Source organism: Ochotona princeps, chromosome 12 (genome assembly GCF_030435755.1).
Source record: "Ochotona princeps isolate mOchPri1 chromosome 12, mOchPri1.hap1, whole genome shotgun sequence".
NCBI lineage: Eukaryota > Metazoa > Chordata > Mammalia > Lagomorpha > Ochotonidae > Ochotona > Ochotona princeps.
The window spans coordinates 71,141,366-71,153,860 of NC_080843.1; the positions used below are offsets into that span (position 1 = coordinate 71,141,366).

The window sequence follows — 12,495 nt, forward strand, 5'->3', positions numbered from 1 at the left end:
GGTCTGAATTTGCAGGCAGTTATACAAAAGTCATTCAAGGAGCCAGAGAATCTTATGCTGATTTTGTAAGATGTTTGACAGACTCTATAGAAAAACAAGTTAGGGGAGAAGGCACTAGGAAATTGTTGCTAAAGCAACTGGCCTTTGATAATGCGAATGAGGACTGCCAGGCTGTTATTCGTCCAATAAAAGAAAAAGAGGATCTTCTGGGTTACCTGAAAGCCTGTCGCAACATGGGACATTTAAACACGGTGCCCGCCAAGCAGCACTTGAAACTTTTGCTATTCAAAAACAAATGAAGGCTAAATGTTTTGATTGTGGCAAGCCAGGACACTTTAGAAAAGGTTGCCGAATGCGTCCTTCAACTCAAAAATACCATGGGGATACTTTTAACAGTCACTCCCCTGGAATATGTCCTAAGTGGCAAAGAAGCCAACACTGGAAAAAAGAATGTAAATCCAAATTTAACCTTGATGGCAGATGCCTGTGGCCAGAAGACTCTGGGAGAGATCAGCTCCAGGTCCCAAACATTCACAGGTTTACAAAATAGGAATCTGCAGAGAAGCTACAAACTTAAAACTGCCACTGTCTCATTGCCCCACCTGTGCTCCTCACCCTGCAAGTATAAATCCTGGAGGCTGAAATTCCTATCAGTTGTGGTGTATGCATGTTATTCATATAGCACTTCTTCCTATACAGCATTGCTTAATCGTGTATGCTAATTTTTAAGTACAAGTCTTTATATTAAGTTAATTTTTATGTTCACTGTCTCATTAAGTTCTCATTGTTTAAAATTAACAAAAGATGTTCTTGCTTTAAGGAGTGTTTGGTTGATGTCATTATATCATTATAAAGTGAATGTTTGCTGTTTCCTTTGTTAATGTACCCAAGTTGCAACTACATGTCTTTTGGAATATTTTGTAATGCTGAAGAAGCTGGAATCCAGGCCTTCAATTTAATGGCTGGATTTCACAATAATCACCAATTTCAAGGTCTTTTGTTGTAGTAGATGTTTAGCAAACTGACTTCATCTGTATATCCATTGCAACTTTTGGGAGCTTGGAATTCAAAGTGAAAAGGGACATTTAGGATTGAAATGACAGAAGAATTTAATTTGCTTTTTGCTTCCTGTATTCTGCTTGCGGTAAAAGGACCTGTGCCAATCTGAAGCCAGGAGTCAGGAGCTCCTCTGGGTCTCCCACATGGGTGCAGGGCCCCAAGGCTTTGGGCCATCCTTGACTGCTTCCCCAGGTCACAAGCAGGAAGCTGGATAGGAAGTGGGGTTGCCAGGATTAGAACTAGTGCCCATGTGGGATCCAGGCGCATTCCAGGCTAGGAATTTAGCCACTAGGCCACAGCGCCGGGCCCAACCTTTAATCTTTAGTACTTATTTTTCACATTTATTAGTTGGAAAATAATCCTAAGGGCAAGCACGGTGGCTCACAGGCTGATTCTCCACAAACGTCAGCATCCTGTATGGCCACCTCTGATCCAGCTCCCTGTTTGTGGGCTGGGAAAGCAGACAGAATGTTCCAAATCTTTGGGACGCTGCACTCACATGGGAGACCCAGAAGAAGCTCCTGGCTTCAAATTGGCTCAGGTCTGGCCATTGCTGCAATTTAGGGAGTGAACCAGTGGATGGAATATCTTTCTCTTTGCCTCTCCTTCTTTCTGTAAATTTGCCTTTCCAATTAAAATAAATAATAGAATGGGGCCATTGTTGTGGCATAGTGGATAACCTGTCAGACCTATATCCCATATCAAGAATGTCTGTTGGAGTGCCAGGAAGTGGCTGACTTTGGCTGGTGGTTCTGGTCCAAGGTCGAAGGTGACAGCCGTCAGAGGTCCAGGCTAGCCAGGGACAACACAGTGGAGAGAGGCACCCAGGCCAGTGAGTCCCCATCAAGCCTTTCTCTGCTTATACAATCTCCCCAGGTCTCCAATGGGGGATGAATTCAGGTTCCATCCGGGCCCCCCTATGTCACCTTGTCAGATGGCTGCTCTCCTCCCAAAAAAACTTTTGGCTGGCAGGAAAAAAACAGAAACAAAAACAAAAAAAACCAAATTGTACCTCAGTTTACTGGTCCAGAATATTTGGAGGTGGCCCATCCTTAACTCTATCCAGACAGGATGCTCCCCTAGTCCCACCCCCTCTTTACTCCACACACCTGGAGGTGGTACAGCACACTGAGGCACTGTTCCCACCAGTGGGAGAGTAGGGAGGCTGGCCTGGAGCAGGGAGAGTGGGGGCGCAGGGAGGATGGACTGCAGCTGTGTTCAGTTGCTGCCCAGGGAGGAAAGGGCTGCAGCTGTGCCCAGTTGTTGCCCAAGGAGGCACAAACAGCCGCTGTTATTACAGGTCACTTTGCATTCCAGGAGGATGCATACAGGACGAGCATCCCAGGTCCTGCTCCTTCAGGTGAAGCAGCAGCATGACGTGGACACCCTGGACATGGTGTTCCTGGACCACTGAAAGCAGCGCTACATGCTGGACACGCTGCTCCTGGAGGTGAGCTCAGCCAAGGTGGCCTTGCTGGCTGCTGGCACAGGGGCCACTGAGACCCATGCATGTCGACTGGCCCTGCTGGCTGCTGGCACAGGGGCCACTGAGACCCATGCATGTTGACTGGCCCTGGAGCTCCTACAGGGAGCTGTGACAGAGGTGCTGCCTGATGTCAGGGCAGGTAGATGAGAGGAAGGGTCCGGGGGGGAGAGGTGCCAGGTGGGGTGAGCACCACTGACCGGACCTGCTGTTGGGCAGGTGGGTGGGGTGGGGATTGGGAGAGGACATGTAGGTGTGCAGCTACAGGAACACTCTTTCTCTGCCAGGGCCTAGCTGCTACATGCTGGGAGCAAGAGAGAGATCTTCCATTTCTTGCTGTATCCATGAATGGCTGCATCGGCCAAGGCTGAGTCAGACTGAAGCCAGGAGGTCCAACTGCTTTCCTGTTACATTCCATATTTTTGGCTTTGCGTGATGCCACTTCCTGTTTGCATTCATGAGCATGCTTGATGGCCTGACCTCCCAGGAATATGTATTTTGCACAGTTGCACAGGGGCCCTGCATTTTTTCCCACTAGCAAGCCAGAGACACCGGGAACTGGCTGCACAGCGACTAATGCCAGCATCATCACTAGGGACCCCTCCTGCCTGAGACCGGAGATGCCCAGGGCTGCATGTTTGATTCTGTTTTGGAGTTGAGATTGCTTTTTAAAAACAGCAACAACAAATCTGTTTAAGGGCTGGTGTAGTGGCATAGCAAGCTATTCCTCTGCCTGTGGCACAGGCATCCCATTTGGCCCCAGCTCATGTCCCAGCTGCTCCACTTCTCATCCAGCTCCCTGCTTGTGGCCTGGGAAAGCAATGCCTTTGGACCCTGTACCCACATGGGAGACCCAGAGCAAACTCCTGGCTCCCAACTTGAGACCAGCCCAGCTCTGACCATTGTAGCAATTTGGGGAATAAACCAAGAGATGGAGGATCTCTCTTCCTCTGCCTCTCTCTCTCTGTAACTATAAATAAATCTTTTGAAAATAAATAAATGTGTTCCAAAGGCAGAGAGAGCTGGGTAGGTGCAATCCACTGGTTCATTCCCGAAGTGCCTGTAAGGGCTGGGGCCAGGCTGGTAGATCCAGGGCTCCCAAGTGGGTGGTAGGCACCCAGCAGGTGGCTGCAGCACCTGCTGCCTCCCAAGGTGTACATTAGGCAGTAGCTGGGGGTCAGAAACCACATAGGTGCACATTGAACCCAGATACTCCCACGTGGCACACAGAAGTCCCTACTGCTATGCCAAATGCCCACCCAAGACAGCTTTATTTTCAACACAGCTTCTTTCTGATGGCTGTGTCAGGGAAATTTCCACACTCCCAAATTTCCTTCCGCATTCCCTGGGCTGCCCTGATGTCCATCCCACCCCGCCACCCAACCCACACACTTGAGGCTGACCCTGGCTTTCATCCAGCCAGTATTTATTGAGCACCTGCTGTGTGCATGGCTGGGAAAGGAACCAGGAGCCTGTGGGGCAGAAAGCTCTTTTCCTCAGACCCAAACCCTGGCAGGGGGTTGAGGAAGGGTGGGAGTAGTACTTCTGGTTTGGGACAGGTTAGCAGGGCATCCCTGACTGCCCCCTCCCACACCCGGGGACCATCTCTGTCCCCCACAGCAGTGTGGCCTGTTGCAAAAGGAGACAGTGCTGCTGCCTGATAATGTTATCTTCCCGGAGAGCCCATACTTCCTGGCACATGTGCTTGGCAGCAGCAGCTTCGAGTGCACCCACTACAGCTCATTCCTGGAGTACATGTCAGTGGTGGATGGGCTGGAGAAGGCTATCGTGTGGGCCCAGGTGCCCTGGTGTGACCTCAGTCATGCACTCTTTCCTGATTCCATCTGCCAAGTTGGTCCCTGCCAACCCCGCTTCTGTTGCTGCTACCTGGGTACTTGTTTTTAAGTGCCAGGCATACTTAGTGCCTGAAAGTCCTGGCCACACATGCTCCCTGTGCTGTGGTACAGGACAGCTGTGGCGTGAACAAAGGGATGCCAGCAGGATCATGCGTGGGCCCAGCCAGTGGTGCTCCCATCTGGACTCTGGGCTCCTGAGACACAGGAGCTGCACCTGCAAATGTCCTGGCCTTGTCCTCAAGCTGTCCTCCAGGTTCGTGCCAGCAGGTGGCAGCAGAGTGCCTCAGCCACAGCTCCACTTCCCAGCCCAGCCTCTCTGCCCTTCTGACAGAATGGATTCTAACCCCTTGACTGTCTGGGAAGCTCTAAGCACCTTGGACACAAATGCATACCAGGGAAATTAAAGATCTGACATTTCAATAGAGGGTGACAGCTCAGTCCATTCTCGGTCTCTGAGCCTCCCCATGCTGCAAACCTGCCCCTGCCTGGCTGCCTGCGATAGGGGTGGTTGCCGCAGGTAGACCCTTGGTTGGCTTCCCCTGTGGGGTGACCCAGCTGATCCTGAGCACCCCAAGAGCCCTGCTCAGGCCCGCTCCTCCTGACGCTTGCCTGGAGGCACCTGCTAGACCCATGGGGCCCGCTGCCTGCCCAGTGATCCAGCCTACCTGCCCTTCCTCCTGGCATGAGTCTACAAGAGCGGACAAAGGGCCATACCCAGCCTCACTGGACACAGGAGCAGTTTGCTCCACCTGCTTTGCTTCCGGAAGAGGAAGCTGACGCAGACTCCACCTTCTCCCCAGCCATCCAGGGGATGGCAGCTGACCAAGGGCCTGCCTCACCCAGGGCCGTGAACCTGCTGGGCTCCTGCTGACCTCTCTATGCCCACACTGCGGGAGGGCCCTTAGCAAGGAGGAGCTACAGTGGACAGGTGTTCTGTCCCCAAGGGGCACACTCCCCCATCGAGCTCACTGGCCAGCCAGAAATGACCCAAGTTCCAGAGTCCTGGGGGAGCCTTTGTTTGCATGGGCCCCGAGTGCTCATAGGAACTGCCTGTTCCTTATCCTTATTCTTGTTGGAACTGGGAGGTCCAGTAAAAGGGTTTGTTGGTTTTTATTATTATTATTTTTATTATTATTTTATTCTACTGCATTTTTTAAAATTGTAAAATAGACAAAATTTATCCTTTCGCATTGTAACTATTCTCAAATGTACCACTGAGGGCCAGTCAACCTGTGGAGCAAAAACATCCCCACCTCTCAGCCTGACCTGGGCATTGCCTGTCCCTCAACCTGGAAATTCAGGTGAGGAGGGACAGGCGATGATCCCACTAGCCCCATCCAGGGTGTGGGGCCGCCATGCTGGCCACCATGGGACAGTAGCCTTGGCCACAGGAGGGGGTGGGACTGGTATAGAGTAGGAATCAGGTGTCCCAGTCTTCCCTGCCTGGTGGTCTGAGGTGGGTGCTTGGGCCATGTCCGGGATCCACAGCTGGTACATGCCTGGTGCAGCTCTGTCCCCTGTCCAGCTCTGTTCTGTACCCTGTGGCCCTGGGCACTTTAGGAAGGTAAGGGGCTGATTGTGGCTGGTGGATCTGATGCGAGGTGTAAGGTGCTGGCCTGGCTGGCGGAGGCCTGGCTCTGCTTACAAGCCTGTCCCCTGCCACCCTCGGGGACTCAGCCTTGGGCACTCGACCCTGCTGGGCTCAGCCCAGTCTGCCTACCCCACAAGCCCACCCTGGGATACCACGGCTGGGCAGACCTTCACCCCTCGCGGGACCTCACCATGGGGATGGGAGAGAGAAACCGCCCCCACAACTGTGCTGTCCAGGCAAGTGGTCCGAGCCCATCTTGGGCATGGCAGGAAACGGAATTTAGAGACAATGATTTGTGTGAGTTTCCTGCAAATCCACACAGGAAGTTTACCAGGAACGCTCATTCAGATAAACCAACCCACGCCAAAACAAACTTCTTCCCATCTGTCCAAAGTCCCCTGCAGGGCGCATGGTGGCGGCGGTGTGTGAAGGACACTGGTGGAAGCTCATTCCGAGTCCCCAAGGCCTCAGGTGCCTCTGGAGGTCCAGGAGGGGCTCCGGCCTTGGCACCAGGGGCGCTCCCCTCGGCCGGGTCCTTCCTCAACTCCGGAGCCGGGCCTGTGCAGGGGAGAGCCGGCTTCCACGCCTTTCCCCTTAGGGGAGGCCCAGGGAGCCTCGCTGGGGCAGGTTTCCGGCCTCAAAGGTCCCAGGCCAGCCCAGCCCCGTGCACTGCGGGGCGGCCATTGCTGCCCTTGAGTGGTGGAGGAAGAGCAGGGAGCCCCGCCTCTGACCCAGGCCCTAGCCACGCCCCTCCCGAGCCCTGCCACACCACACCACGCTCTGTCCCACCCTGTCCACACCACAGGTCCATAAATCCCCGCCACGCCCCTTTCCCTAACCCCGCCCCTCCCGACCTCTGCCACTCAGAAAAGCTACAGCGTCTGCGCCAAGGCCCTTTCCGCCCTGCCCCGCCCCGAACCAACCTCTACCATTCCAGACCCTTTTCCATCCTGTGTGCCCCACAGTCCATCATTCCCCACCACACCCCCTTTTAGCCACACCCATGACCACCCAAACTCTGCCACACCCACACTTCGTTCTGCCCAACCTGCCAGGCTCAAGCCCAGGTCCCGCCCCTGTGGGCGGTGCCAGCCGCTGGTGCCCACCAGCAGCACTCAGCCTTGCTGTCTGTGTGCACTTGCTTCCAACAGCGTGGGTGACAGCAAGGAGATCCACATCCTGCGCCATGTGCAGCAGCACGCTCAGCGTGGGGACCATCGACGCCTTCTGCTCACAGGAGCGAACCATGATTGTGGGCAAAATAAAAGGTGAGAGTGGTGGCAGACAGAGGCCACGGGAGTGGTCACTGGGGAGGGGTGGCGTCCTTGGGCCAGGCCTGGGGAAACCTGTTTTCACCTTGTCTCTGGGGTTGTGGCTGCACCCAGGCCAGGGCGAGGGAATGATCTGGAGCTCCGTGGGCCCAGCTGCAGGTCCAGAGCCCTCTCCCTGGACAAAGGTTGTGCAGCCAGCAGACTGGCCTCCTGTGCCCCAGCCTGCACCCACACCACTGTCCACACGGATAAAGTGGACAGTGCATGTCTGCCCAGGGGAAACACGGGCCACCGTGGTGTCCACCAACATCAGCCTCTGGGGCTTCTCAGCACCCTGGGTTCAGGAGCTCCTGTACTAGGTGGGTGGTGGGTGGTGGGTGTGGCTCCTTCTGACCTCTGGGCATGAGTCATGGGACCAGCTTGGCAGATTCTCCCTGGCTGTCCTGTTGGCCTTGAACTCCAGGGTGGACACAGGCATCTTAGCTGCAGGACCCAGGGGAGGGGATGGGGCAACCCCTGCTGGTCATCCCACACCCCCTTGAGGGGGCACCATATGTAGCTTCCAGGGCTGGAGAGACAACATGGTAGGACACAGGGATAAGGTGCACAATGGAACCAGGGGCCTGTGAGCTGGGAGGTGGGGGAGGTAGGCAGCAGATCACACTGGAGGGAGAGAGAGGGAGCTGGGTCAGGCACCCGCCACCCCCACCTGCCTTCAAGCCACCCTCTGCTACCTCTGCCCCTTGCAGGAGAGATTGCGAATGCAGTGATGTGGGAGTATTGCTCCTCCATGCTGCTGGAGCTGGGGCTACTGTGGCTACTCAGCCATGCACATGGCCCACCTGACACCCCCAGGTGGGGGACTGTTCACCATGGAGATCAACCCTGACTTTGCAGCCATCACCCAGCAGATGCTGGACTTTGCCGGGCCTGCAGGACAAGGTGCAGCTTCTCTGACCCACATGGGTCAGACTTAGGGTCCCTTCCCAAGAGCGGGAGAGTGGGGAGGCTTGCCTGGATTTGGGGTGGGGATGATGGGCTGCAGCCGTGTCCAGCTGGTACCCAGGGAGGAGAAGGCTGCAGCTGTGCCCAGTTGTTGCCCAAGGAGGTATCAACAGCTGCTGTTACAAGTCACCATGCTGCTGGGAGCATCCCAGGACCTCCTTCCTCAGCTGAAGCAGCAGCATGACGTGGACACCCTGGATATGGTGTTCCTGGACCACTGGAAGGAGCGCTACCTGTCGGACACACTGTCCCTGGAGGGTGAGCCCAGCCATGACTGGAACACCATCCAGGTGCCCCACGTGGCTGCAGGTGCCCTAGTTCTTAGACCATTCTCCACTGCTTTCCTAGGATCATTTACAGGGAGTCTAATCAGAAGTGGAGCAGCCAGTGCCCAAGTGGGGTGGCAGCATCCCAGGCAGGGGCTTCCCATGCTATGCTCCAACACCAGCCCCTAGTTCTTAACTTCCTGTTTTACTATTTAGAAAGCAGGATACAAAAAGAGGGAGACAGAAAAAAATCTTTCATTCTCTGGTTCACTCTCCAAATGACCCCCAACAGCCAAGGCTGAACCTGGCTGAAGCGAAGAACCATGAACTCCACCTGGGGTTCCCATGTGGGCATGCCTGACCCTACTCTACCCCAAGGGTCATCTCTCCCTGTCTCCTGCAGCAGTGGGGCCTGTTGCGGAAGGGGATGGTGCTGTTGAGCAACAATGTCATCTGCCTGGAAAACCCAGACTTCCTGGTACACAAGCGTAGAAGCAGCAGCTTCCAGTGCACCCACTACAGTTCCATGTTGCAACACATCCAGGTAGTGGATGGGATGGAGAAGGCCATCTATGTGGGCCCAGTTGGTCCAGCATGACCTCAACTATGCACCCTGCCCTAGGTCCCTCCACCAAGCTGGCCCCTGCCAACCCTGCTTCAGCTGCTGCTGCCTGGAGTATCTGCCTTCAAGTGCCAGGCACAGCCTTAGAGCCTGGGCCCTGGCCACAGCTGCCTCCCTGTGCTATAGCTTTGGGCACCTAGCAATCATGCCTTGACCCCAAGTCCTCCAGCTTCTCGCCAGCTTGTGGCAACAGAGTGCCTCAGCCACAGCTCCACTTTCCAGCCCTGTCTGCACCTCTGACATAATGAGCTCTAACTCTTTACTCAGTCCAGGCAGCAGGAATCACCTTGGATACGAACTGCATACTGTGGAAATGAAAAATCTAATATTTCAGTAGAGGATAGCAGTTCAGTCCCATTCTTCTTGGACTCCCTTGCTGCAATCCCACCCGCTTTGCTGCCTCTTTTTGGGTGCTGGATATTCCGGGTGGGCCCTTGGCTGGCCCCTGCTGGTCAGCGCACCTGAACCTGGGTATTGCTAGTGGCCTGATCAGGGGAACCTGAAGCCCCTTCCTCCTCCACCACCACTAGGCACAACTGTCCACCCAGGAAGCCCAAGCGAGTCAGGCAGTAAGCAGCCTTCATGGCCAGCCCCCTACCAGGTTCCTCCTTACCTGGAGGCCCAGCTGGTGGGTGACCAAACTCCTCTGACCCCTCAAACCCACCTTGTCTGCCAGGTCTTCCAGAGCCCATTACCTACCTGTCACACACCTGGTCAGCCACCTCTGAGGTGCCCCAAAGTCTTAACAGGGACTCAGTTTCCAGACTGGACCCAGAGAGTAACCCTGTCCAAGCTGGGCCTACCTGTGGCTACACCAAGTCTTGGATTGAGGCCACAGCTACCGACCCCAGTGTGGATCAGTGTGGGGCACAGCAGGTGCAGTCCTGCGTGTGGGTGTGGCCATCTCATCCACTACCCAGCCTTCAGAGCCCAGACAGGAGTGAGTTGCCCACAAGAGACAGAAGGCTGAAGCTGCTCTGTTGGTGTTTCTTTTTTAAACTTTTTGTATTTTCTTACAAAAATGTAGATGTGTACCAGTAGTCTTAATGTTGGTTTCATTTAAATGCTCATCTTCAGTATTATAATATTTCTTCTGTTTCCAAAGTCATAAACAGCAGGCACCTAACAGCAGCAATCCCTGCCCCCACCCCAAAGTCAGCTCCGGAAGGCACTCCTTGAGGTTCCGGAGAGGCGGGCACCTGGGTGGCAGGAAGGCTCCCCCACACCACACCACTGGGCGCACTCCACAGGCTGGGCAGGGAATAACCCAGCCAGACCTGCCCCCTTGGTCTGGCTTCCCTGCAGTCTGGGCCCCCACCAGGGCAGCCCCTCTGGAGTTCAGCTCCTCTCCCTGAGCCCTGGCCTCTGCCTGTCTCTGCCCCCATGCCAGTCCAGTTTGCCCCTCTTGCCCTGGGCATGCAAGCACATGCAAGCACAAGCACGCATGTGTGCAAACACACACACACACACACACACACACATGCACACACACATTGGGCAGCTCTTCTGCTGGTCCCCAACAAGCCTTTTGTGCCCCCTTTCTGTGCCCCACCTGGCCCGCCTTCCTGAGGTGGCCTGCTCTCCTGCTCCCTTCCTTGTGGTTCCTTGGAACACAGCACCAGGTCAGGGAGTTGGGTGGGCAGGAGATGCAGGGAAGCAGGGATGTGGCGTGGCAGGAGGGGGTGTCTCCCTGATGCCAGGAGGTTCCAAGCTCCATGGCTGGTGTTGCTCACGTCGGCCCAGTTGCTTGAGATCTATTCCCTAGGAACCCATGGCTGGGCCCAGGCCCTATGGAGGGAGAGGAAGAGGGAGGAGGGCATTTTAGCTGCAGGTGTGTGCAGGGCTGGGAGAGGGACAGGGTGTGACAGCGGGCAAGCAAGCTTGGCTTCCAGGGACCAATGGAGACACCGGATGGATGCTGCTTGGTCCAGGGGTGGTATGGGTTGACCCTCAGGGGCCTGAGGCCCAGAGCTGGCAGGTGTATGGGGAACCCTCCCAGCTTGATCTACGCCCTTAGCCCCCAGGTGTGGCCTTCCCTGAGCCAAATTTGTGTGTGGGTGAGTGAGGAGTGGTGCTGCCGGGGGCTCACAGGGAGAGCAGCCAGCAGCAATTATTTTGAGAAGCTCCCAGCCAGAGGAGGAAGGGGCAAGTGGGACAAACTGCCAGGGCAGAGAACAACATACCAGGCATGCAAGCCAGACCCAGGTGTCAACAGGCTGAGGCTTAGTGTCCCCCACAGAGTCCACAAGCCTGACCCGGAGGGGAGGAGCCTTCCTACAGGGATCAGGCTGCAGCACATGCACACAGGCGCCTTGGGTGGGTGAGTGGGCAGGCAGGAACACAGCAGGGTTAAGAGGCAGAACACAGCAGTTAGGTTAGTGGAGGGAGACTGGGGGATGGGCCTGAGGATGGGTCCGCTGCCACAGTGCGAAGGAGGAGCTAAGCTGGCCGGAGCTGGCGGGTGCACTTGCCTGTGCGTGTAGCCAGGAGAACTGTCAGGGGGCAGGTGGTGGGCCTCGCCTAGCACACATATGCAAAGAAAGGTGTAGGGCAGCTGGCTAGACTCCCTCATTCCCAGACCCTGCTCTCCTTCCCAGCAAGGGTGGAGAGCTCAACTGTGCTCCCTGGCCCCCAATGGCCCAGGGCTCAGGACTTCAGGACTGCAACTGGATGCTCTTGAGGAGGGGAGGGTGCTCCCACCCCCTTCCCTGGCAGCCAATCACTACTTACTTTCAATGGCTTTTTTTGGTAGGCCAACCCCATGGGGTCAGTACCCCAGGCCCTGTGTTCCCTGTGGTACAAGTGGTGTAGCAGCCATCTGGGGACAGCAGAGGAGAGGACCAAGGAGGGGCACTGTAGGAGCACGCCAGCACCTGCTGTCGACACTCCCACCGACCCCTAAATGGGGTAGAGCTGTGACTGGGCATCGATCGTCCAGCCAACAGGCCCTCCCAGCATCAGCCTAGGACCTCCCATGAGCCTGCCCTCCATTCCACGACCCCTCCCAGCTGCCCACCCTTCTTCCCACAAGCCCCACAGCACCTGCACTCACCCAGTGGGCCTAGTGTGTCCAGAGGAATCACTTCACAGCTACCTGCCTTCTCGCTCTCTGCAAGGGTGAGGGCAGGTGTGAGCTGTGGGCTGCCAAGCTCGGCTGGACATCCTTTGCTGCCCACTTCTTGGCACCCCTGCCATCAACAGTGCCCCACCCTCACCCCTACAGTGGCACCCTCGCAAGGCGGCACGTGATCAAGAATCCCCAGAGAGCAGTGATCCAGGCCCCCAGCCCACGCAGGGTCTTTCTTCTCCATCATCTCACCACCTGTCAGCCTCATGCACCCA

At 55.8% G+C, this 12,495-nt stretch overlaps 1 pseudogene; it reads left to right on the plus strand.

Moving 5' to 3' along the window:
* The first annotated feature begins 2,485 nt into the window (after positions 1-2,485).
* On the plus strand, positions 2,486-9,236 carry LOC131481527 (catechol O-methyltransferase-like; annotated as a pseudogene).
* The last annotated feature ends 3,259 nt before the right edge of the window (positions 9,237-12,495 follow it).